At 44.8% G+C, this 26,596-nt stretch overlaps 1 pseudogene; it reads left to right on the plus strand.

The window, feature by feature from the left end:
* LOC114305494 (2-alkenal reductase (NADP(+)-dependent)-like) overlaps window positions 1–26,500 on the plus strand; it is a 47,669-nt pseudogene extending 21,169 nt beyond the window's left edge.
* The last annotated feature ends 96 nt before the right edge of the window (window positions 26,501–26,596 follow it).

Below are 26,596 nucleotides of genomic sequence, written 5' to 3' on the forward strand. Positions count from 1 at the left end.
GCACATAGCAAGCAAATGAGAGCCAAAACACCCCTATGTTGGGGTAGGGTTTCCCTGTCCTATTTTGTCAGGAGCTAGGGTTTCACTATGCACGCAGCGGTTTCAAATAACCTATAATCAGGTAAGCAACCTGTCCTAGTTTGGAATGGTCACTACAGTTTCCAATATGCACTAGGTCGAATGGTCACAAAGGGTGTCCCGGTAAAAACTGGGGTTTGTGTTCCCATCGTGGCAGAGCCCGTAACCGGTCAGCCTTATGGTACGCCTCTCAAAGTGAGCCTCCGACAAACCGTTCAGGAATAGCAGATGGCAAACACGGTGTCCTAGGTGCACCAATGCACATGCAATGCAAAGCAACACATAAGTGTAATCAAAACAAGATATCATGAGTTCGAGTCAAGTTCTCTAAATTCCCAGCAGAGTCGCCAGAAACTATAGACGTCCCCAAACGTCCCGGGAGGGAATCCCGTTTTGTTCATTGGGCTTACTACAGTTCAGGACTCAATGTCACGGTCCTGTATCTAATCTCGCAGAGTGCAATGCAAGACCGATAAATCATCAAAGAATCCAAATCCGGCAAATCGTTTTGAAAAACTGATTTTTAGAAAGAAGTGCCAAACATGGACTATTTTGCCAGATACAGAGTTGCCACCTAAATATTTTATTTTGGGAGAATTTAGGAATCCCTGACTCGTGCCTAAGGCCACGTGTCCGTCATCACCAAAGTTGCCTCGGCTCACAAACTTGGGTACGATTGGGGAAGGTCACTTCGTGAGCACCCCCGCTCGCCCGATCAAAGATCGGCCTCTACTAACCATGATATCGAGTTTTGAAAACATTATGTGCTCTTATTCCGGTTATTAGCCTAGAATTACTATGTGATGCACACAACATACAAGTATAGACTGGATCATTTGAGTTGGAACAAAACATTTCATGTTTGTTTATTTGAAAGATGGTTTGATGGTGCTACTCGCAAGTAGGCTAAGACGTGGATTTGCCACCCTCAAGTGGGCTTAAGAAAACATGATTTTGCCACTTTCAAGTGGGCTTAAAACTCTCAATTGGTGAATTGTTCCAATTCAAATAACCTAACCTTCACCCACAAGCATTCAGGCAATTATATCACATAAGCAAATAGCCTCATGGTAAGCATGCTATCATGGTAGTCACTCACGCGCATGCAAGGATGCTAAAGCATAAATACTTACCGAGTACTCCAAGCCAAAGAAAGAAGCTAATTAGAAATCATGCATGAATCCTAACTATGCTGGAATGCCTAATGCAACACATGCAAAAATGCAACTAAGATAGGCTCGGCTATTCTAAAATGGCATATGAAATGCAACAACTGATACACGTATTCAACTCGGAATTGAAATACAATGCAATTAGTATGATGCGCCGAGCCCGGTGCATGCAAGACAGATAAATGAATGCAAACATGCGAGCATAAGTATGCTAATTGAAACGTGCCCTAAACTAACCATCATAAGCTGGTAAATAAAAGGGAGAAAGACGTGGGGTTGGAGGACATACATCACACACACGCACACTTATTACAACATTGCCCTCCTCGGAGGGTCCGAATAAATAATACAAAACCGAATAAATAACGAACTACAGCTAATTATTACACGACATTAACTAATTAACAAACTAGCTAAGTAAGCATGTAAACTAAATGAATGTGACTGCCTCGGTTCTATTTTTGATGACAATGGATGCATGCATGCTCGATTCGCCTTTGTCGGGAAATCCATCGCAATGCCCCCGACTCGCCTTTGTTTGCAATTGATTTCAGAAACTTGCACAGAGCTCCAAAAGGCTAAAACTCCACCCTGGGAAGCTGTAGAAAGGCTGCCGACCAACCCTTGGCCTTGGAGACCACCTACCGACCACCTTTTGTGGTGGAGACCAAAAGAGGTTGTCGGCCTGCCAAAAAAGCTGGTCGGCCGACCAGTTTCTGCCTCCTGTTCCTGGTTTTCTGCAACACAAAGCAAGAGAGGGGCATAGCAAGGTATTTTCAACAAATGTGTGCACGACCACTCTCCCATCATTGCACAAGCTCAAGGGAGTGTAATCCTCAACCCTCGGGCCACCAATCACGCATCTCGATGCATGATGGCCGAGGGATCGAATTGCACGACTCGATGTGGAATGAATGCACATATAAGCAAGTAAAGCCAACAACTCTATCATGGATAGTCAAGAGTGTTGGCGACCAAGAATTGAGGCACGTTTCGTCACTTGGAGTACGAAACGTCCCTCGTTTCCCGTGTTTGGACTAACTCCTACTCCAAACACAATGCAACAAGTAAGGCATGTACAATGCGACTCCTAGCATGCAACCTAAATGCAATGCAACTAAATGATGCAAACATGCAAAGGATGATATGTAAGGGTGCAACTAGCATACCCAATGCTATGAACTAAGAATAGCATACTCAATGCACATGACGCTATATGGCATGCACAATGCACATATAAAGACTACCAATGAGACGATCAAGGCATACGCAATGCAATAGTCAATCATGCAACAACATGGACTATATGGCATATACAATGCAAGATGGACTTAAGCTAAAACGAATGGGCCTCAGCCACCCTCAAATCAGTGGCCAAACATGATGGAATTAGGCAACGAAAACACATGCGAGTGTGCACAAATGCAAGGGACCAAACCTAAGGTACCAAATGCAACTCTACCAAAGCATGGCAAGGGATAAAATATGGAATACAATCATACATTTTTCAGCTCTGAAATGATATGCAAGATGGTCCCGAATCATGTAAACACCTCACACAATGCATGCTAGATGGCCCGGATACCGAAACTAGTGAAGTGCATTACACTAAAGGTACACAAAGCAATGCTCAAATGACCGAACCAACCCCAAACAGTCCCTATGGAGGTCCAAGACAGTGGGAAAATGGTCTAAAATGATGGCTCAAAAGGCATGGAAACGAAGCTCGTTCAATGGCCCATAAATGAGGTATTTAAGCATGACTCTCAAACACATTTAAAGAGTGGAAAACATGGGAATATGACAAACTTATATTCTCTGAAATATCATGTTTAATGATGCCAAAACATGTCAAGGGCCCAAACAACGCATGCTAGTGGACCCGATATGCAAAGCTAGTGAGCTTAATTGAACTATGACCATATACAACAATGCATGCATGACCCAAAACACTTTAAACAGAGCTCAGGCAGCCCAAAATATGAATAAAATTAGTTTGGATCATGGCCAAAATATGCTAGGAAAAGGGGCCAAAACATTATGCAATATAAGCTAGGGAACCATGATTTACACTACAACCATATGAAGCACATGAGAGGCCACCAAACCAGTCAAAAAAAGAATCATGGCATGTCAAATGAAGCCCCAAAACCCACTGAAACCTGACCAATACATGCAAGAATGAAGTGCTACTTTGATAGGCCATACAAGGGGTTGTTCTACACATGCAAGAGACACACCCAAGGTGACAAAACCAACTCTGGAAAAAGCCTATGCAGGCCCTTGTAGCAGCGCCCGCGTGGGCCTCGATGCTACAGCTCGGACTCGATTTGTGTCACGGTTCTTAATCTGAACCAAAGAGTCCAAATCTGGCAAATCGTTTTGAGAAACAGATTTTTGAAAAAGTAGTGCCAAACATGGACTGCTTTGCCAGATACAGAGTCGCCACCTAAATATTTTTAAAATGGGGAAATTTAGGAAACCCTGACTCGGTGCCGAAGGCCACATGTCCGTCATCACCGGAGTTGTCTCGGCTCGGGAGCTTGGGTACGATCGGGGAAGGTCAGCTATGAGCACCCCCTTTCGCCCGGTCCGAAGACCGGCCTCTACTAACCGTGATATCCATTTTTGAAAACTTTATGTGTTCTTAAACCAATTATTAGCCTAGAATTACTATGTTATGCGCACAGCAAACAAGTATAGACTAGATTGCCTAATTTGGAAATAAACATTGCATATCCGTTTGGTTTGAAAATGCTTTGGAATTTGCTACTCGCAAGTAGGCTAAAATGCGGATTTCAACGAGTCTTTCCAACTCAAACAATCCAACCTTCACCCACAGGCATTCAAAACAGTTTAACACATAAGCATCTAGCCACATGTTAAGCATGCTGTTATGGCAACATTCACACTCATGCGATATGCTAAAGCAGAAATACTTACATCGTACTCCGTGCCAAAACAAAGAACTTGTTAGCAAACATGCATGATCCAAGTCCATGTGAAATGCCTAATGCATCGCATACAAAATGTTACTAGAATAAGCTCGGCTATCCTAAACATGTCATGTGAAAATGCACAGTTATCACATATTCGGTTTGAGAATTTGAAGTATTGATGCAATTAGCATGATGTACCGAGCCTAATGCATGTCAACAAATGCATGAATGCACACATGCATAGCATAAGGTATGCTAAATTAGACGTGCCCTATTACTAACCATCAAAGCAGGTAAATAAAAGGGAAGAAAGAAGTGGGGATTGGAAGACATTCACACACCCACACACACTTATTACAGATTTGCCCTCACTCGGAGGGACCAAATAAATATTACAAATTAACTAACTACGCAAGCTAATTAATATTACAAATTAACTAATTTAATTAACAAATTAAATTAAATTAATTAAAGCAGGAAAACGCCTCGGGAAGCGTGCCACCATGCGCAAGCTGCCTCTGTTTTCCTTCCTTTCCTCCTCTGGAGGCTGTCAAAGCCTCAGGAATGCATCCTTGGACAGAGGGGATCATCACCGGCTGAATGAAACTTCCACCGGCAGTGTAGTATGGCCATCGGCACAAAATAGGGCCTGTCGGCAGAGAAAATTGTGCCGGTCGGCACATTACACTGCCGGTCGGCAGAGTATTCCTGCAGAACCTGCAACTCACAGCAACAGAGGGCAAAACAAGGCATGACAGCATATTTCAAGACATGTATGCACTAACCATGTCTCTTATCATTGTGATGACTCAAAGGGACATGTGCCTCGGTTCTCGGGCCACCAATCACGTATTTCCATGCATGATGGCCCAAGGAACCAAGCATGCAACTTTGGTTTCAAATGCATGCAAACCAATCAAACAAATTAGGCCCAATTCCTATCACCAATTCAAGGAACAAGGCATGCATGCAAAATGCAATGCAACCTAGGCATACAAGCTAGGATGCAACATGGCATGGCAAAACACTTATGCAAGCATACAAGCATACATAGGGCAATGCAAATGGATGGCAAGATGGACTTATACATGAATTAGGCAGCTCTAATAAGGCCTAAAACAGTGGCCATAAGTGCTAAAGAGTGAGAGCTAAATGGCATGCACACACACATGCTCATAAGGACCAACACTTAAGCATGAATCAAACAACATTCAAGCACACTTGAAAGAAGGAAACATGGACAAATTAGCATGCAACATGAGCCTTAAAATCATGTTATAAAATGATGCCAAATCAAATTATAAATCAAGTCAAGCATGCAACAAAAAGTCCAAGTGTTCAAGGCAAGTCGATAAGGCATGGAACTACACTTATCATGACCAAACATGGCACGCATTAAACAACTAAAAACAGATTTTTAGCATGTTAAAACAAGGCCAAAGGACTCCTTAGATGGCATCTAAGTGGCCCAAATTCAAAGGCATGCAAAGGCACCAAAACATGGAGCATTGCAACATATGCTTTCAAAGCATTAAAGAGGCATGCGAGGCAATCAAACAAGCATGGAAATGGGACTGAAATGACATGTAGAATGATCCCAAATCACCAAAACAATGCAAAGATGGCATGCTACACATGCACATACTCAAGGCCAACAAGCCCAAATACAAAGGAGCTATATAATGCATGCAAAGAACAACCCAAACGACTATGGACAGAGCTAAAGCATGGCAAAATAAGCATATAATCTTCACAAATACAAGCCTAAAACATGCTCCAACAAAGGCTAACAACCTAAGGCACATTAAGGCATAAACATGGCATTACAAGGCAACTATGCTAAACATGCATGGAGTTCCAAAACCAACTTGAAATCATGTTATATCATGGATATATAAGCATGAAAAACAAACCAAACATGCTCAACACACACTCAAGCATAGGCTTCTTTAAGAGGCCAAAATGTGTCCTTTTCAAGGACAACAAGGAGAGGGGGTGGCCCTCTCCTTCTTGGGACTTCAAAGCATCATCTTCACCACTGAAATCCCTCAAGATTTCAGTGGTGAAGAGACCTCAACACCAAAAATCCCGGAGCTAGCACAAAATGGCTCAAAATGAGGCCTTTTGAGGCCTAAGGGTGGTCAACAACCCTCAAACAACAAAACACTCTTAATAAACAATAAAGAGGGCTCAAAAATAGAACTTTTTTATGTTATACAATAATCACAAAAACAGCTCTAAGACTAGTAGAAAATCAAAGCAAAAATAGGGAAAAAAGGGACTAGTTTCTTACTCTTGATGCCTTCTTCAACAAAGATGCTCCAATGGCCTCCTTGAGCTTGGATCCAAGACAAAAACTCCAAAACACACTCTTTAGAACCTCAGCTCCTAGAGGAAGGTGAAACACTAGGTGTTTGTGTGCAATAGTAAGGCACAAAACACCTAGTGAACAAAAGAGCTCTAGAGAGAGCTCTCTCTATAAGCCTCTTCTTTTTGCCTTAGAGAGAGCTCTCTCTATAAGCCTCTTGTAAAGCTTACAAGACAAGCTTTGCAAGAGGGAGATCCCTCCATACACATGTATGGAGGGGAGCAAAAGTTATACAGCTGTCCAAAAATATCTGCAAAAGCAGATGAACAGCAATCGGCCGGCAAAAAATGCCATCTTGGCCAAACAAAGTGTCGACCGGCACAAAAAAGTGCTGACCGGAAACAAATAGTGCCGACCGGCAAACTAAATTGCCGGTGGCAGCAAAAACCAGCCGGTGGCATCTAGCCACTGCCGGTGATGGGTGGGGATGGTCTACAAGCCCCACCCTGCCTCTCAAAGGCAAGATGCAAGTGTTTGGTGCAAAACCAGACACTAAACGGTCGAGTTCGGGGATCCTGAGGCGGGGCGCGCGAGCCGAGACCTCCGGGAACTCCAAACGAACACAAACATGGATAATCACCGAGTGTTCAAACGGTGACGTCCAAGTCTTGAGGACGGTCAAAAATGGGGTGTCTACAGTTGCCCCTCTTTGACAGAACTCGAAAGTCATAACAATGACGGGAGTGAATGTCAAAGCCCAGAGACGACCCATTTTTGACAAGGCCGAAGACTTAGACAAACATGCAAGACAAACAAGGTATGCGCCTGGAGGCAGGGGCAAAATGCAAGACAATGCACAGAGCCGAGCATAACTTATGATCATGCAAAGAAAGCTGTAATGAAGCAAACATGCGACAATTTTAAGCTAGCATACCAAACTACACTACAATGCAGAAAGGATGTAAGAGAATTATGGAATTCTCAAAAAGTCTCACTCGGGAGATACAATACCTGTGCGGTTCGTCTGGTTGCACCAGCTTCAAATGAACCGTACATACAATATCGTGCCTGAAAAGAAAACAAACTTAACAGGTACAATATGGTTAGCGACATGCATGACAATGCAAAATGGATGCAAGACGATATGCAATATATACAAAACAATGTATAAACAATGCAAATGCAGATGCAATGTATTTGAAAAAAATGCAAGCTACATGCAAAGCATTTGGATCGTGATCCAATCACGAGCGGTTCGAAACCACACCTATGTCAAATAGATTGATGGAGGTAACAAGTCTGTCTACCATAGAACGGTCAACTGAACTATGAGTATTGTAGACAGACGCAAGAACAAGCATTGGGTGGAATTGACACAAGTGGGGAAACAACCCGCTAGAGAAAGGACTATGATCCTAATGCCGGATGCAAAAATTACACTACAATGTAATACATGAATATGGCACGCGGGCCAAACCAAATCTTGCCTAAGAAAGGCATGTACGCATACAAGCCATGTGTAACACAGAAAAGGTGCCGCAACCCTCAACCAACATATCAGCGTGGAATCGGCGCGATACACATACAGAACTGTGTTTTAACATGAAAAGTAAGGGCACATACCGGACCAAGCTCAACCTGGAAAGGCGCAAGCCAAAGGCGGAAGGTGATGCAATGAATGCATGCAATCTACAATGCAATATCTACAAATATGCAATGGAATGGATACAATGGATATGGCACGCAAGCCAAACCAAATCTTGCCTAGGAAAGGCATGCATACATACGAGCCATGTGTAACACAGAAAAGGTGCCGCAACCCTCAACCAACATATCAACGTGGAATCGGCGCGATACACATACAGAACTGTGTTTTAACATGAAAAGTAAGGACACATACCGGACCAAGCTCAACCTGGAAAGGCGCAAGCCAAAGGCGGAAGGTGATGCAATGAATGCATGCAATCTACAATGCAAATGCAAGACAATGCAAATATGCAATGACTATGATTGCAACTTTCCCTATCTTACCAACAGGGTGATATACTAGGTTGGTTCAGTATCCAGAACTGAGGCGTAGACATGCCGCCTCAACCTATGGGGCTACCATACAGATTTCAAGCCGAGGGTAAACCTCTGGGTATTTAAACCAGACTTTAGTCTCGGAACTCCCGAACCTTTGCGTTCTAGGCATAAGCCGTTCGAACTCTAGTTTCCACCGTCCCAGTTGGTCTTCTAGGAACTCATCGCAAGCACAGACAGGTGGCTTTACCAGACCACCGAAAAGTCGTTCGGGCACGACAAACACCGAAGGAATTGCACCTTCAGAGGATTTAAGGTCTCCTAGACCGGAATGCAAAATGTATGCATGACAATGCATGTTTTTTTTTGTTTTTGAAATGCAAATGATGCATGAAATGCGCGACAACACGCGGCTCTCGAAGTGTACGGCAATGCGAACACTAAAGGTCTTACACCTTCCAAGGATTTAAGGTCTCCTAGACCATACGTGTTTAAGGTCTCGCCAGACCATGCGTGTTTAAGGTCTCGCCAGACCGTGCGTGGTTAAGGTCTCGCCAGACCGGGGGTATTTACAAGACGCGTGACAATGCGCTGAAGGTTTCGCACCTCCAAAGGATTTAAGGTCTCCTAGACCGTGCGTGTTTAAGGTCTCGCCAGACCGTGCGTGTTTAAGGTCTCGCCAGACCATGCGTTGCACGACGGCATGATGCGCAAAATAGCGCAATGCGTTAGGCAACGCGAGTGCACAGGACAGTGCGATGGAATGCATGCAAAATGCAATGAGATGCGCAAAACAGCGCGAACAATTTTGAAATGCACAAAACAGTGCGATGCGCAGAACAGCGCGAGGTTTGAAATGCACAAAACAGTGCAATGCGCAGAACAGCGCGAGGTTTGAAATGCACAAAACAGTGCGATGCGCAGAACAGCGCGAACAATACAATGCACAAAACAGTGCGATGCGCAGAACAGCGCGAACAATACAATGCACAAAACAGTGCGATGGTTTGAAATGCACAAAACAGTACGATGCGCAAAACAGCGCGAGGTTTTAAAATGCACAAAACAGTGCAATGCGCAGAACAGCGCGAACAATGCAATGCACAAAACAGTGCGATGCGCAGAACAGCGCGAACAATGCAATGCACAAAACAGTGCGATGCGCAGAACAACGCGAACAATTCAATGCACTAACAAGTGCAAGTAAGGTGCGCAAGATAGCGCGAACAAATGCAATGCACTAACAATTGCAATGCGCAAAATAGCGCGAAGAAGATGTGATGCACAAAACAGTGCGATGCCAAGTGTGACGTGCATGCCACACGGAGTGTAAATGGGCTTAAATGCGCAACAACGCATGTATTCCGGAATGCATGACAATGCATGGAATGGAAGTGCAATGATGATGCATGGGAGATGTGCACGACAATGCAAAGGGGGTGCGTGTTGCAACGCATGTAACACGTGCATAACAATGCAAATGTGCGGCGCACGACAGTGCGATGTAATGCACCGAAGTAGTGTGATGAATTTGTGCAACACACATGGGGCAACTTTTGAATTCAAAAAGGATACAAAAAGGATACACCTTGCACGAATTCGAGTGCCACGCACTGGAGACACGGCCCGAAGTCAAAACGGAGGCCGGTTGAGCGTCGGAGATGCACTTTCTTGCACTTTCTTCAGCTATGAAGACCAAAAACAACTCAAATGGCCTAAACAAGGCTGTGGGAACCCCACCGGCAGAAAGGGGAGGCCACCGGCTGGCCATCGGCACAAAAACAATTCCATCGGCACAAAAAAGTGCCGGCCGGCACAAAACATTGCCGACCGGCAAACAGTTGCTGGTGCGGGGCAGTTTTGTCTTTTCACCTTGGGTGTTATAAAATAGGGCTTCATGCCCTATTTTCTTATTCTTCTCACGCCGAAAACCCTTGCTCTCTCTCTCTCTAGAGTGCTTCTCTCTCATTTTTCGTCCATTTCTTCGCGTTCTACGCCCGTTTCGTCGTCGGATTCGCGAACCTCTTCGCGTTTCGGACATTTTCCACCGATCACATTTTCGTTTCGGTGCCTCGTTCGGCGTTCTCGCCTTTTCGGGGTTTGTTCCCCTCACTTTCCTCTTCATTTCCGTGCCTCTTCACATTCCGGCCTTCCCGGCCATTTTCGATCCTCTCAGGAGTTGACTTTTCGGTTGACTCTTCGCATTCCGGCTCGGTTTTCCTTTTCCGGCCATTTTCACACCACTCTCTACATGGCGGACGACATTCCACGTGGCGGGACTCCCCCGGACCACGAGATGGATCCCGGGGTCGAGGTCTTACCACTGAGCGAGCGCCCGTTCGACCCGGCGACCTACCGGCCGGCGATCCACGTTCTGCCCCCAGACGGCCTGCGTCAGTTCCGGAGCTTTGAGAGGTACGCGGCCCCTGAGCTACTGCTGCGTGAGCCTACCTCCCACCTTTCATTCGGCACTCCCGAGGTAACTCTTCATCTTCTGCTTTACTTTCTGCAATGTAGGATACAAAACTGCCATAGTTAGCTGTATTCTTTAATTGCTGAAATCTGATATGCCGTAGACCGTAGTTGACTGTAAACATACATACAACTGATATCTGCTTGAGACTGACACATGCACACACACTGCACTAGCCCTGAATCACCCAAACACACGGCACACACTGTATTCTACTGCACACACACTGGTACCCAGTATTTGTCTGAATCTGTCAAACTTGCATACATGCCATATCTGTCTTTTCAAAACTGCATTTTGAATGTTGTCCTGCAATTGTTGTTTTCTGTTTGCAGGAGGGTTCCCATACCATTCGCGGGTATGGAAATACTGGTGCTCGGGAGTGGTATGACGAGCTCCCTGATGCGGTCCAGCGCATCGTGGATCGGGCGGGCTTCGGCACCTTCTGCCGAGGACTCTCCAGGTTGTCCACCTGCAGACCTCTTCTTGCCGCTCTGGCGGAGAGGTGGTGGGACACCACCGATTCTTTCCACTTTTCTGCTGCGGGGGATATGACGATGACCCCTTATGACTTCTCGATGCTCACAGGCATCGGGGTAGGGGGTGATCCGATCCCCTTCGATACTGACATGGATGAGTGGACCGCCGCTCAGGTCCATCTACTGGGGGAGGCCCCACCGCTAGCTCGTCCAGGCTTTGTCCGATATTCCTGGTTCGAGGCACAGTTCAGGGTCCAGCCCGCACTGGGGGAGGAGACTCAGATGACCGAGGAGGACGTGGAGAGGTATGCCCGCGGCTTCCTCATGTTCCTGTTCGGGACTACTATCTTCGCCGACCGGGCGAACACCATGCCTCTCTGCCTTCTCAGCGCACTGGTGGACGTCCGAGACATCTTGCACTACGACTGGGGCGGCGCTGCTCTGGCCACCCTGTACGGCTATATGAGCTCGGCTTCTCGCGGCAGCGGCCAGCTGCTTGGAGGTTACTGGCGGGCTTGGGAGGTACATTCCTTCTCCGCTTTTCCTTTCTGTCTCGTACTTTCTGTACTCTGTACACTGCACACACTGTAGTCTGCCTTAGACTTGCTGTATACTGTACACACGGCACACACATACATTCTGCCTTACACTGACTGTACACTGTTCACACTGTACACTGCACACAATACACGGCTCAACACACGGCTCTGCCATTTCTGCTTTATTCTGTATATTCTGCTTTATCTGATGGTCATACTGACATCTGTTTTGCAGTTGTGGGTTTATGCCTACTTCTCTAGGCTTGCACCTGTACCAGTTGCGGAGCCTCCTCCGGCTGTTCCCTTCTCGAGTCGCTTTGACGGGGGATGCACCCGGCGACCACGGGAGACATTCGGCTTCTTCCGCCGATATTTCGACACCATCACCCCGGCCGAGGTATGTTTTACTTTCAGTTCATTTAGGCTTCGCTTTCCCACTGCATGTTTCAATAACAGTAGATAACAAACTGTGTGTCACTTTCAGATCACATGGCGGCCATGGGCTTCGCTGCCGTCGGCGATGCGGGGTCGGTTCCCTGGTGCTGAGGAGACCTCGCGTTTCCGGATTTTGCTGGAGGGCCCGGTCTGTCGGGCTTGGTACCTGGGGGAGCGTTTTCTACGCCAGACCCGCGGGTTACCTGAGCAGATAGTCCCGGCTCACCCTCCTGCAGAGATGAGGGAGACCGAGGGGCTGACCACTGAGCAGCTGGATGATTACTCCATCGGCTGGGAGGAGGCCGGCTTCCGAGGCACCGGCGACTATCAGGAGTACGTGCGGACGTACCTGATGCGACCTTTGAGCGGCCGTCGAGCAGAGGGGGCCAGGCCTGTGGCATCGGCGGCTGGGGGCGGAGCAGGAGCAGGGGCTGGATCTTCGAGGAGGGCCCGGGTCCGTGGCAGGGGTGGAGTGCGAGGTGGACGAGGAGCTGGGTGGCCTGCCCTACCCGCTGTGCTGACTTTCCAGGGGCAGGGTGGGGCGACCTATCAGATCCCCTTCGCCCCTCCACCGGCTGGGCATGAGTTCACTGACATTCCCGACCTTCCGCCGGTATGTATCACTGCACTTCGTACAGTTATTTCATTTCAGTTTACTTGATATTCCACAGAATACTAATGCATCTGATACCTTTGCAGGCTTTTTCTGAGTACACCCGTCAGTCGTTGGCGATGAATGCCTCGATGATGGGGATGCTCCAGCGGACATTTGACCTCCTAGCCGTCTACAGCATACCGGTATGTCCTTCTGACACTGGCCTCAAACCATTCATACACTGCTTCGCATAATCTGATGCACGGCACAACACCTGATACACTGATCCCACAGTATCTGAACACTGCATACGCTGCATTCTGCACTGATAAACTGCTCACAGCATTCATACACTGTACTCACACACTGCATTCTGCACTGATAAACTGCTTACGGCATTCATACACTGTACTCACACACTGCATTCTGCACTGTTAAACTGCTCACGGCATTCATACACTGTACTCACACACTGCATTCTGCACTGTTAAACTGCTCACGGCATTCATACACTGTACTCACACACTGCATTCTGCACTGTTAAACTGTCTACAGTATACTGATGCATTTCACTTTTTGTGTACCTTTTCAGCCTCCTTTCCAGATTCCCATGGCAGGAGGTGCTCCAGCTAGACCTTCTGTCCCTGCTCGGGGGAGAGATGAGGAGGGCAGGATATTTCCCCGTACCAGGGGAGGGCGGACTCACGTCGGGAGTAGCTCGCGAGCTCCAGCCCCGGACGATGATGACGACGAGGAGTCAGAGGCGGAGGCAGGGTCATCGGAGGAGGAGACCGGAGACGGTTCTAGCTCGGGCTCTGATGACGACGCTGTTGATGCTCCTGGACCCTCGTCCAGGAAGAGGACCAGGACGGACTGACAGCCCTTGGAGTCGCTGGACACAGATGCAGATTTTTGCTATCTTTTCTTTCTTTCTTTGTACTTTTCTTTTTGGTTGGTAGATAGATTACCTTGTACTGCCGCAGGCAGATTTTTGCTTCCAAAACTTGTACATTTGAAAAGATAGTGAAATGAAATAGACTTTTTATCTGAAAAAGTGTTTACATTTACACATTTCATGCATTGCATCGCATCTCATCATGTTACACCTCAATGTAAATGGAACTGATTGGTTGTTTGAAAATTGAATACTTGCACTGTAATAATCAGATAACTAAACAGCCAATAGCAAAATAACCCAAGCAACCCACTGCCTGATTCTGGACACACAGCCCTTACTCTACTGGGGATTAATTTGCACACAACCCATAACACAGCATTCGGTTCATTCTGCACACAGCAAACTCTGAACAAACGACCCAATCTGACAAGACGGAGCTCAAAGACGGAACCGGTTGGAATCGAAACACGCTCGAATGTAGAGAATGGCACAGCATTCTGAGCATAAATGATTTTTGAAATCAAATGAGGGTTTTTCAAACCGGGATATCGAGCCTACCACTGAACACAGCGGGGAGGACTTAAACAAAGAGGTGCACGACCTAAACACAACGAGACACGCTCGGGAGAGACTCAAAACAAAAGACGAGATCGTCAGATGAAAGAGACACGACACACAGACGCGTAAACGAAGATGGGAGACCTCGGACCACGAGGAGCCAGTTCAATCTGGGTATTGTTTCCCACCCTTTCTGATTTGTGATTCTCACATCACTCGACTCTCAAGCTCGGATTTTCTCTCAAAACCCTTTTCCTCTCTTTTCTCTCAACTTACACCTCTCTATTCTTCAATCTCTCATTTTCCATCCCTCCCCGGGGTGATTGATGGGTAAATAGCAAGGTGTGGGTTCACGCCCGATGCCGTTAGCTCACAGCTATTTCTTCCGGTGGGCAGAGCGCTCTTCTGGTAAGTACGTCGATGACGGGGGAAAGACAGAACGCCTGGCTCAACTGTGCCCCTAGTTCATCATTTTAACCATTCTTTCGTTTTTGCTTTCTACTAAAACGGTTTTGATCAAAACGAGAGTCGGATTAACGTACTTGTTCGACTTTTGATTTGAAAATCATGCAAGTTAGGCCGCAAGCACTGAAAATTTTCCTTTTTGGGTCCAAGACAATGGTCCGGTTTTGGAAAATAAAATAGTTTTCGAGAAGATAGTCAACCTCAGTAAAAATTTTCAAAAACTATTTTTCAAACAGTCAATGCTCAACGAGCATGGAACTTACCCTTCGAGATGCGCAACCTCGGATCGGAGGCAATGGAAAATTGCCCCTGGTTTGAAGGGAGGTGAGAGGCAACGGAAAGTTGCCCCTAGTTTGAATGGCGGCTCACAGCGGCTCGTGGCAACGGAAAGTTGCCCCTTGTTTGGATGGTGCCGCAGCAGTCCGCAGACAGTCTTCATTGGCGGTGGTCGAACTCTCAGACACAGAGATGACGAAGACGGTCACAACACATATATGGACACAATCACCTTGAAGGGTGTTGGCCACTGGACTTTGAGGATGAAATTGAAACCATTGCATGGACTGAGACGCTTATGAAAGCGTTGGGGGCTGGACTTCATGATGAAGTTGCCTACGTATCCCAAACATGGGAATCAAGCCTTACGTAGTTCCGGTTAAGGTCCACTCGGGTATTTTAACCTTCACTTTGTTTGGCTCTCACTTTTGCCAAGGCGCCCAATGCGGGTTTTCGACCTTGCGAGCTTCTTTTCATTTTCTATTTCTTTTTCATTTCTTTTTCTTTTCTATTTTTTTCTTTTCTTCTTTTTCAATCTTTCTTTTTGTATTTTTCTCTTTTTTTGTTGTATTTTTCTCTTGCTCTAACTTTTGCCTGGGCCGCCCTTCCGGGTTTTCGGCCCAGCGAGCCTCTCAAAGGGTAAAAGTGTAGCAAGTCCATGCCAAATGGTTATTCTGTATTGAAGCCTCTCTGTGTCTAGGAGAACGGCTGCTGCACTGATTTGCGGAAGAATCCATCACGGTTGCTCCACGAGCTTCTTCCGACGAGATCTACTCCTTCTGATTCGGCTTTGGTGCCTCTTGCTCGAGGGCTGTTTCGAAACTGGCCACACGGGCCTCCATGGCATTTGTCCGTTGAACTTTCTGAACATTCTGAACGGGTTCAAACTCGGAAAACAAATAGGTTGAATCTTGAGGCTGAGAGCGATCCTAGGCTGCGCAATCTCAAGAGCGATTCCACACAGGTCTTCGCAGGGCCGCGTAAAGCGTTTGCTTTTGAAAGTTTTTAAGAAAGCGACGAATCGCTCGCGCCGAAGATAGTGTGGAACCAATCTGGATCAGGCCAGGGTCCTTCTCAGTACTCACGCCGACAAGCATGGCTTCATTCATAAAAAGGCTCAGCACGCCTCTCTTTCTCTCAAAATGATCAAAATTTTACAAAACCCGAGGAATTCCTTCCTCTTCGTTTTTATCACCGCAGTGTTCAAAAAGTTTTTTTGAAAAACTTAGGTTAATGCAATGAGTTTGGGCACACAGGAGAGCAGGCGAGATGTACTGTCAGCCCATTCAAATTCTCTGGTCCTTATTCTGAAAGCAAGCATGAAGGTTGAGATAGCAACAGCTGTTTCAATCGGCTCTGTTGGTGCAACTGGCCCCTCGGCAGAAACAGACTCAAAACAAAAACAGATAATTACAAAACAAAACGGTGTTCGGGACAACAACCCCAGAATCACCAGGTATTATATACAACGGGGACTGACTCGATACAACAAGACAGACCCTTAAGCAAAAAAAGACTGACTCAAGACAAAGAGACAGACTCAAAACACAAGACTGACTCGACATCCAAGCCAAGATTTACAAAAACTCGGTTTCACCGATGCTCAAAAATGCGTGCCAGACGCTTCATCAAAAATGTACCAAATGTTGCCCGCAGGCGGTTCACTTTACATACTCGCAGTATCTGAGCCCTCGAAATCCAGCAACTGGGTGGTGACGGGCTTGCCCGAGGTGGGTGGTAGGATAACCTTGTTATCAATCAAATCCTGCACTTCATGACGAAGGCGGGAACATCCATCGGTACTGTGACCGGACTGTTGATGGTACGCGCAGTACAAGGTAGCATCATGAGTGGCGGGGAGATTCTTCGGGAGTGGCCGGGGTTCCAAAGGCTTAAGATGCCCATTCTTCACCAATATTAGCAATGCCCTAGACAAAGGCATGTGGAGGTCGTGAAAGACCCTGCGCCCTCGGGGCAGGTACTTTGCAGTTTGAGGATTCTTGCCAGATGCGCTGGCGAAAGGATCAGCTGGCGCTGCCTTGGCTTTTTGAACCTTTCCCGGTGTAGGGGTGGGAGCTACTGGAATTGTCTGGGCATGACGGGGCCCATCCCGGTTTTCTGTCTGGCTTGAACTGCCCTTGGTTGGAGCGGGGAAAGCATCATATACAGCTTTGGTCACTATTGCAGATGTTTGTTGCTTGTTCATCCCTCTGGCCTTCAAAGCCTCGACTGCCCACAGCAGTTGCTCAATGGGGTCGGCGTCTATCTTTGCCTTGTCCTTTCCCCTGGCCTCAGCCTGATCGAGGGTCTGGGTTGGTGCTGACATGTCGTGGCTATAGCCGAAAGTCACCTCTGGCTGGCTGAGCTCTATCACAATCCGCCCCAGTAGCGGGGGCTCTTGTGGTACAAAATTCCCGGCATACGGCGCCGCTGGCGGTGAAGCCGACATTCCATAGGCGAGGTCTGCCACAGACCTTTGGAGATCGCCTATCATCCCCATCAATTCGAAGGTGGTGGGCTCACGAGCCTGGTATAACTGGGGAGCCCAAACCGGGTGCACAACGGGCGACCTGGGCGGGTATGACATACTGATATTGGCCTCACTCTGCGGAGCGGTTCCCTGCTCCGATACAGCTGCCATAACCACAATTTCTTCTGAACTTTGTGCCGCCATAAATCTTGCCTCAGCAAAGGGGGACACTGGCTGTTCTGTATCAACTCTGCAACTCTCTGAACCTTGAAAGAAAAACAGACAGCATTTCAACCCAAACTGATCAAACACGGGTGTAGCCACACAACTGTACCCTACTGCTGATCACTGTTCCCAGATTTCTGTTCCCCAAAATACTGAATCTGATACCCGCGGATAACTGATTCCTACAACTGATACTGATACTTGGTATCTTCTGGTTTGATCCTCAAACTTGCAAACTGATACGTACTTCCCTGTAGAAATACATTCTAGAAGCACATAGCAAGTAAAGAGAAGAAAACACCCCTATGTTGGGGTAGGGTTTCCCTGTCCTATTTTGTCAGGAGCTAGGGTTTCACTACGCACACAGCGGTTTTCAAACAACCTAATATCGGGTAAGCAACCTGTCCTAACTTGGAATGGTCACTATGGATCCGAATATGAACTAGGTCGAATGGTCAAAAAGGGTGCCCCGGTAAACCGGGGTTTGTGTTCCCATGCTGTCAGAGCCCATAGCCGGTCAGCCTTATGGACATGCCTTGACAAGACAAGCCTCCGGCAAACCGTTCAGGAATGGCAGATGGCAAACACTGTGTTCCTAGGCGCACCAATGCACATGCAATGCAAAGAAACATATAAACGAAGTCAAAACAGGATATCACGAGTTCGAGTCAAACTCTCTAAGTTAATCCCCAGCAGAGTCGCCAGAAACTGTAGCAGCGCCCGCGTGGGCCTCGATGCTACAGCTCGGACTCGATTTGTGTCACGGTTCTTAATCTGAACCAAAGAGTCCAAATCTGGCAAATCGTTTTGAGAAACAGATTTTTGAAAAAGTAGTGCCAAACATGGACTGCTTTGCCAGATACAGAGTCGCCACCTAAATATTTTTAAAATGGGGAAATTTAGGAAACCCTGACTCGGTGCCGAAGGCCACATGTCCGTCATCACCGGAGTTGTCTCGGCTCGGGAGCTTGGGTACGATCGGGGAAGGTCAGCTATGAGCACCCCCTTTCGCCCGGTCCGAAGACCAGCCTCTACTAACCGTGATATCCATTTTTGAAAACTTTATGTGTTCTTAAACCAATTATTAGCCTAGAATTACTATGTTATGCGCACAGCAAACAAGTATAGACTAGATTGCCTAATTTGGAAATAAACATTGCATATCCGTTTGGTTTGAAAATGCTTTGGAATTTGCTACTCGCAAGTAGGCTAAAATGCGGATTTCAACGAGTCTTTCCAACTCAAACAATCCAACCTTCACCCACAAGCATTCAAAACAGTTTAACACATAAGCATCTAGCCACATGTTAAGCATGATGTTATGGCAACATTCACACTCATGCGATATGCTAAAGCGGAAATACTTACATCGTACTCCGTGCCAAAACAAAGAACTTGTTAGCAAACATGCATGATCCAAGTCCATGTGAAGTGCCTAATGCATCGCATACAAAATGTTACTAGAATAAGCTCGGCTATCCTAAACATGTCATGTGAAAATGCACAGTTATCACATATTCGGTTTGAGAATTTGAAGTATTGATGCAATTAGCGTGATGTACCGAGCCTAATGTATGTCAACAAATGCATGAATGCACACATGCATAGCATAAGGTATGCTAAATTAGACGTGCCCTATTACTAACCATCAAAGCAGGTAAATAAAAGGGAAGAAAGAAGTGGGGATTGGAAGACATTCACACACCCACACACACTTATTACAGATTTGCCCTCACTCGGAGGGACCAAATAAATATTACAAATTAACTAACTACGCAAGCTAATTAATATTACAAATTAACTAATTTAATTAACAAATTAAATTAAATTAATTAAAGCAGGAAAACGCCTCGGGAAGCGTGCCACCATGCGCAAGCTGCCTCTGTTTTCCTTCCTTTCCTCCTCTGGAGGCTGTCAAAGCCTCAGGAATGCATCCTTGGACAGAGGGGATCATCACCGGCTGAATGAAACTTCCACCGGCAGTGTAGTATGGCCATCGGCACAAAATAGGGCCTGTCGGCAGAGAAAATTGTGCCGGTCGGCACATTACACTGCCGGTCGGCAGAGTATTCCTGCAGAACCTGCAACTCACAGCAACAGAGGGCAAAACAAGGCATGACAGCATATTTCAAGACATGTATGCACTAACCATGTCTCTTATCATTGTGATGACTCAAAGGGACATGTGCCTCGGTTCTCGGGCCACCAATCACGCATTTCCATGCATGATGGCCCAAGGAACCAAGCATGCAAACCAATCAAACAAATTAGGCCCAATTCCTATCACCAATTCAAGGAACAAGGCATGCATGCAAAATGCAATGCAACCTAGGCATACAAGCTAGGATGCAACATGGCATGGCAAAACACTTATGCAAGCATACAAGCATACATAGGGCAATGCAAATGGATGGCAAGATGGACTTATACATGAATTAGGCAGCTCTAATAAGGCCTAAAACAGTGGCCATAAGTGCTAAAGAGTGAGAGCTAAATGGCATGCACACACACATGCTCATAAGGACCAACACTTAAGCATGAATCAAACAACATTCAAGCACACTTGAAAGAAGGAAACATGGACAAATTAGCATGCAACATGAGCCTTAAAATCATGTTATAAAATGATGCCAAATCAAATTATAAATCAAGTCAAGCATGCAACAAAAAGTCCAAGTGTTCAAGGCAAGTCGATAAGGCATTGAACTACACTTATCATGACCAAACATGGCACGCATTAAACAACTAAAAGCAGATTTTTAGCATGTTAAAACAAGGCCAAAGGACTCCTTAGATGGCATCTAAGTGGCCCAAATTCAAAGGTATGCAAAGGCACCAAAACATGGAGCATTGCAACATATGCTTTCAAAGCATTAAAGAGGCATGCGAGGCAATCAAACAAGCATGGAAATGGGACTGAAATGACATGTAGAATGATCCCAAATCACCAAAACAATGCAAAGATGGCATGCTACACATGCACATACTCAAGGCCAACAAGCCCAAATACAAAGGAGCTATATAATGCATGCAAAGATCAACCCAAACGACTATGGACAGAGCTGAAGCATGGCAAAATAAGCATATAATCTTCACAAATACAAGCCTAAAACATGCTCCAACAAAGGCTAACAACCTAAGGCACATTAAGGCATAAACATGGCATTACAAGGCAACTATGCTAAACATGCATGGAGTTCCAAAACCAACTTGAAATCATGTTATATCATGGATATATAAGCATGAAAAACAAACCAAACATGCTCAACACACACTCAAGCATAGGCTTCTTTAAGAGGCCAAAATGTGTCCTTTTCAAGGACAACAAGGAGAGGGGGTGGCCCTCTCCTTCTTGGGACTTCAAAGCATCATCTTCACCACTGAAATCCCTCAAGATTTCAGTGGTGAAGAGACCTCAACACCAAAATCCCGGAGCTAGCACAAAATGGCTCAAAATGAGGCCTTTTGAGGCCTAAGGGTGGTCAACAACCCTCAAACAACAAAACACTCTTAATAAACAATAAAGAGGGCTCAAAAATAGAACTTTTTTATGTTATACAATAATCACAAAAACAGCTATAAGACTAGTAGAAAATCAAAGCAAAAATAGGGAAAAAAGGGACTAGTTTCTTACCCTTGATGCCTTCTTCAACAAAGATGCTCCAATGGCCTCCTTGAGCTTGGATCCAAGACAAAAACTCCAAAACACACTCTTTAGAACCTCAGCTCCTAGAGGAAGGTGAAACACTAGGTGTTTGTGTGCAATAGTAAGGCACAAAACACCTAGTGAACAAAATGAGAGGGAAAGAGAGATAGATGTGTATGTCTAACCCTAACCCTAGAAAACCAGAGCTCTCCTCTGTCTTTTCTCTCTCAAAAATGTCTAAAGCCTCTTCTTTTTGCCTTAGAGAGAGCTCTCTCTATAAGCCTCTTGTAAAGCTTACAAGACAAGCTTTGCAAGAGGGAGATCCCTCCATACACGTGTATGGAGGGGAGCAAAAGTTATACAGCTGTCCAAAAATATCTGCAAAAGCAGATGAACAGCAATCGGCCGGCAAAAAATGCCATCTTGGCCAAACAAAGTGCCGACCGGCACAAAAAAGTGCTGACCGGCAACAAATAGTGCCGACCGGCAAACTAAATTGCCGGTGGCAGCAAAAACCAGCCGGTGGCATCTAGCCACTGCCGGTGATGGGTGGGGATGGTCTACAAGCCCCACCCTGCCTCTCAAAGGCAAGATGCAAGTGTTTGGTGCAAAACCAGACACTAAACGGTCGAGTTCGGGGATCCTGAGGCGGGGCGCGCGAGCCGAGACCTCCGGGAACTCCAAACGAACACAAACATGGATAATCACCGAGTGTTCAAACGGTGACATCCAAGTCTTGAGGACGGTCAAAAATGGGGTGTCTACAGCCCTAAAAGTCACTAAAAAGGGCCTGAAACAAGGCTTGGAGGTGTGCAAATATAGGCTCCTTTGAAAGGCCAAATATGCTAGTAAACAAGATGACAAGAGAGAAGGTCACCCCTCTCTGATTTTAGCCCTCAAAACCACATCCTAACCACTAAAAATCCTCTGGATTTCAGTGGCTAAAGGGCCAAGCAAAGCTCAATACAAAGGCCTAAAGGCATGGCTCAAAACATAATAAAATGAAGCATGCAAGGGGGTAGATGACCCCCAACAGAAAAATGATCTTAAAAAAACATGTTAAGGACCTCAAAATAAGACTTTTTTCATTTTATGACAAAGCCCAAATATGCTTGCAAGTATGGCTAAAAGATGAAGCAAAACAATGTTAAGAAAAGGGAAAGAGAGTGTTACCCTTGTAGCCAAAGGGACCAGCAGCTTCTGGATCAAAATAGCACACCTTCAACCTTTGAAAACCAGCTCCAAAGTGCTTAGGTTGATGTAGGAGGTGTTAGACTAAGAGGTGATATGCAATGGTGCAAGAACAAAGGGCTTTAGCACACCCAATAGAGAGATATATGGAGATAGATATATGTATGTCTTCCAACAAAATTTGAACCCTCTACAAGGAAGGAGAGGCCTTCCTTTATAGAGCCAAGGGTCCAAAGCTTCTCTTAGAAGCTTAAAACCAAGTTTAAACATCCTCCATACACGTGTATGGAGGATGCAATCTGTGGCTTCCAGCTGGCACAGCTGACACTAACTCAATGAGATAGAAAATGAGAAAGCTGGCCGACCAGTTCAGGTGGTCGGCCGACCACTCCCCCTGGTCGATCGACCAGGGTCAAAAGGTTCAGCTGGTCGGTGGCCTCCTAGGGTGGTCTCCACACTCAAAGCAAGCAAGTGGTGTAGTGGGAGACCAGTAATTGTGGCCCAAAAGTGAGGGAGACCACTTACCTGACAAGAAAATCGGCCGACCAAGGAAAGGTGGTCTCCAAGGAGAAAAGGTGGTCTCCCACGCTTGTACCACCTTCCAAACAATGAAAATAAGGTCCATGCCAAAAATGAACCAAGGCGGATGCAAAACGAAGGTTCGTGGGCCAAAAAGCGCGGCCGGAGTCCCTGAAAACTGACTATTAACCATCGAAAGTGGCGTGCGACCACGAAGGTGGTCTCCCGGGCCTCAGTGTCCCTTTAGAGGGAGGAAACAAGGTGTGTGCCAAAAACCGAGGCAAACAGAGAAAGTTAAGCGGTCCCGAACCGAGGCGCACGACCGACGGCTCCGAAAATCGGAAACTGGTCTCCAAATGGAAACAGTGGTCTACGACCACGAAAAGTAACCTACGGCCACTAAGAGATGGCCTACGAGACCTCTCCCTCCCTTTGGGAAGAGAAAACAGAACCTGGCTCGCAACTTGAGGCAAAGCACAAAAGAGTCCCGAAGTCCGGAGGCAAGGCTCTCAGCCGAGACTCCGTAACCTCAGAACGAGCACAACATGCGCAATCACCGAGCGCTCAATCAATAACGTCTGAGTTTTAAGGTCGGTCAAAAATAGGGTGTCTACAGGCACACACACCACTTTCTCTGCACGCACACATACTTCTCAATACACACACCCACATACATCCTCAAAACTTTAAATCATTCTACAATTTAATTTATGGTTAAGATTAATTTAATTAAATAACACTAATTCTTAATAAATCTTGATTAACACATAATTAAATTAATCATAACTAATCATAAATCTCACATAATTTAATTTGCTTAATTTGACTTCCTTTAGAGCCCAATTAATTGTATTAAAATTTATCATTCTGAATCAGATTTTTAATCAACTCCCAAAAGGCTCCAAATATTAAATTAAACTTATTTCCATCCTCAATTTTGGTTTCTTAAATCATTAAGGTCTTTAATTTCATATTAAACTTCAATATCTTCACCAATAAATTACATACTCAATTGAATACCTCAAAAATAAATTTAATTCATAAATACCTTAATTCTCAATTCTCATAATTTAATTAACTCCAATTCGGGCTCAATTAATCAGGTCTCAATTTCACAAATCTGAATTAAATATTTAATTAAACTCTCATATGGTCCGATACTGTAGATTAAAATAATTTAATTCACCAATTATACTCTTTTGAGCCATTTAGGCTTTCAATTCCTAAGCCCAAAATAAATCCTCAATAGAATCATATACGAATCAGTCTCCATAATTTTCATACATTCTAGATTAAATTAGAATAATCGGCAATTAAAATTCAATTTCCTTAATTAATTAAGTGCTAATTATTATACGTGGCAGGGTCGTCACATGTTCAAATAGCCACCATTCCTCCTATAAATAGTCGGCTATCCAGCATTCATTTCCATCGAATTTTTGGAGAGCTTTTCCTCTTTCTTCTTCCTCTTTTCGTCCTCTTGTTTCTACATCTGTTCTGCATTTTATTTTAGGAAGAAAAAGAAAAAGTCACAACAGAGTTTTGGTTAGCCAGACTTGATCTGCAAATTCAAGTGTTAGTCATTGCATCTTAGGAAGTAGACGTCTATTAAAACTCGAAACACCGGAGCAAGGACGAAATCTACTTTAAGGAGATTGTGTCCAACACAAGCCTTGACTTAAAATTTCTGTAAGCATTTAATTTAGAATTTAATTTATATAATTATTTTCTAAATTATTTTATTTTATTGTTTATTTAAGCCTAGACTTAAAATTTCTGTAAGCATTTAATTTAGAATTTAATTTCTTAAATTATTTTCTGAATTAATCATTTATATCTTTGTTCTTTGTTTTAATTATACATTTAATCTACACACTGCTGGGTGTAACATTATATTGTTGGAAGTGCCGGAACCAAAGAAAAGGTGAGGGCCCCTCCACATTCCATTATGCTATTCATGCTAAAATTACCAGTTAGTGGTTGGCCCAGTCAGAATTATATTGATTGCTCAATCAATGTATGTGGTTTGACACCTTTTCCTTAACTAGCATGTTTGCAGAACTCTCACAAATTTTGAAATTTTAGACAAACAATATTTTATGCTGGGTCAGAGCAAGCATCGTCACTGCCTCTTATTTATTTTATTTTTTTTGTTTCTTTCTTTTACTATTTTTCAACCGAGGTTGATCTGTTGAAGAACAAATCTGGGTTTGATGAAGCTTTTAACTATAAAGAGGAGGACTTGGAAGTAGCTCTAAAAAGGTGAGCATTTCATGTTCCTGGATAGAAATACATAACAACACTAAAAGATTTAGAGCCTGAGTACATTGATGGATAGAATGGCTGCTAGTATGGACAACCTTGTTCAAGGAATGCCCCTTCGTGAATAAAGCATGAAATTCTACAAGCCACCTTTTGACTTACCTTGTATAAAATGGATGGTGTCCAAAACTAAGCTCCTTGGGGTCGTTTGTTGAAGATTGCATTTCTCTTCTTTTTTTTTTTTGAAAACTAGAAAATAAAACTTATTTGGTTTATTGTTTTCATTCACAAAAAAATGGAATTGATTTCAAATTTTTCACTTTTTTTGGAAATGAAAAAATGGTGTTCACTTGTTTTCAAAACAAATTTTCACTCTCTCCTCCTCCTCCACGTCTGGCCACCATCCACTGCTACCACCACCTACCTACCAGAAAACAAAGAATTGGCAACGTTAACAAACAATATATTTCTTCAGAAAAGTGTTGGTCTTTTTTTTCTTTTCTTTTTTTTAAATCTCAAATTTCCTAAATTCAATATCTTCATTATGTACCCCTGATTAAAATTTTTCCCAGGAACTTTCCAAATGGCATCGATATTTACTTTGAAAATGTTGGAGGAAAGATGCTTGATGCAGTACTTCTCAACATGAGACTCTACGATCGCATTGTTGTTTGTGGTATGATCTCACAGTACAACCTTGAACAACCCGAAAGTGTTCACAACTTGTTCTATCTTATCACAAACGAGTCTGTATGGAAGGATTTATAGTTTTCGATTACTATCACATGTATCCAAAGTTTCTGGACATGATCTTACCCCACATAAAATAGGGAAAAATCACATACGTGGAAGACATAGCTGAAGGCCTAGAGAGTGCCCCAGCAACTCTTATTGGGCTTTTTGCCAGTCACAATGTCAGCAAACAAGTGGTGGTTGTTGCTTATGAATGATGATGTTATTGATGTCCTAGTAAACCCTAATGTAAATTCTTAGTATGCTTAGACTAAACTTATTAGAGAAATGGTCACTAAAACATTTTCTTAGTT

The sequence above is a fragment of the Camellia sinensis genome, chromosome 6, assembly GCF_055761805.1.
Source record: "Camellia sinensis isolate YWXY chromosome 6, ASM5576180v1, whole genome shotgun sequence".
In the NCBI taxonomy this organism is placed as follows: domain Eukaryota; kingdom Viridiplantae; phylum Streptophyta; class Magnoliopsida; order Ericales; family Theaceae; genus Camellia; species Camellia sinensis.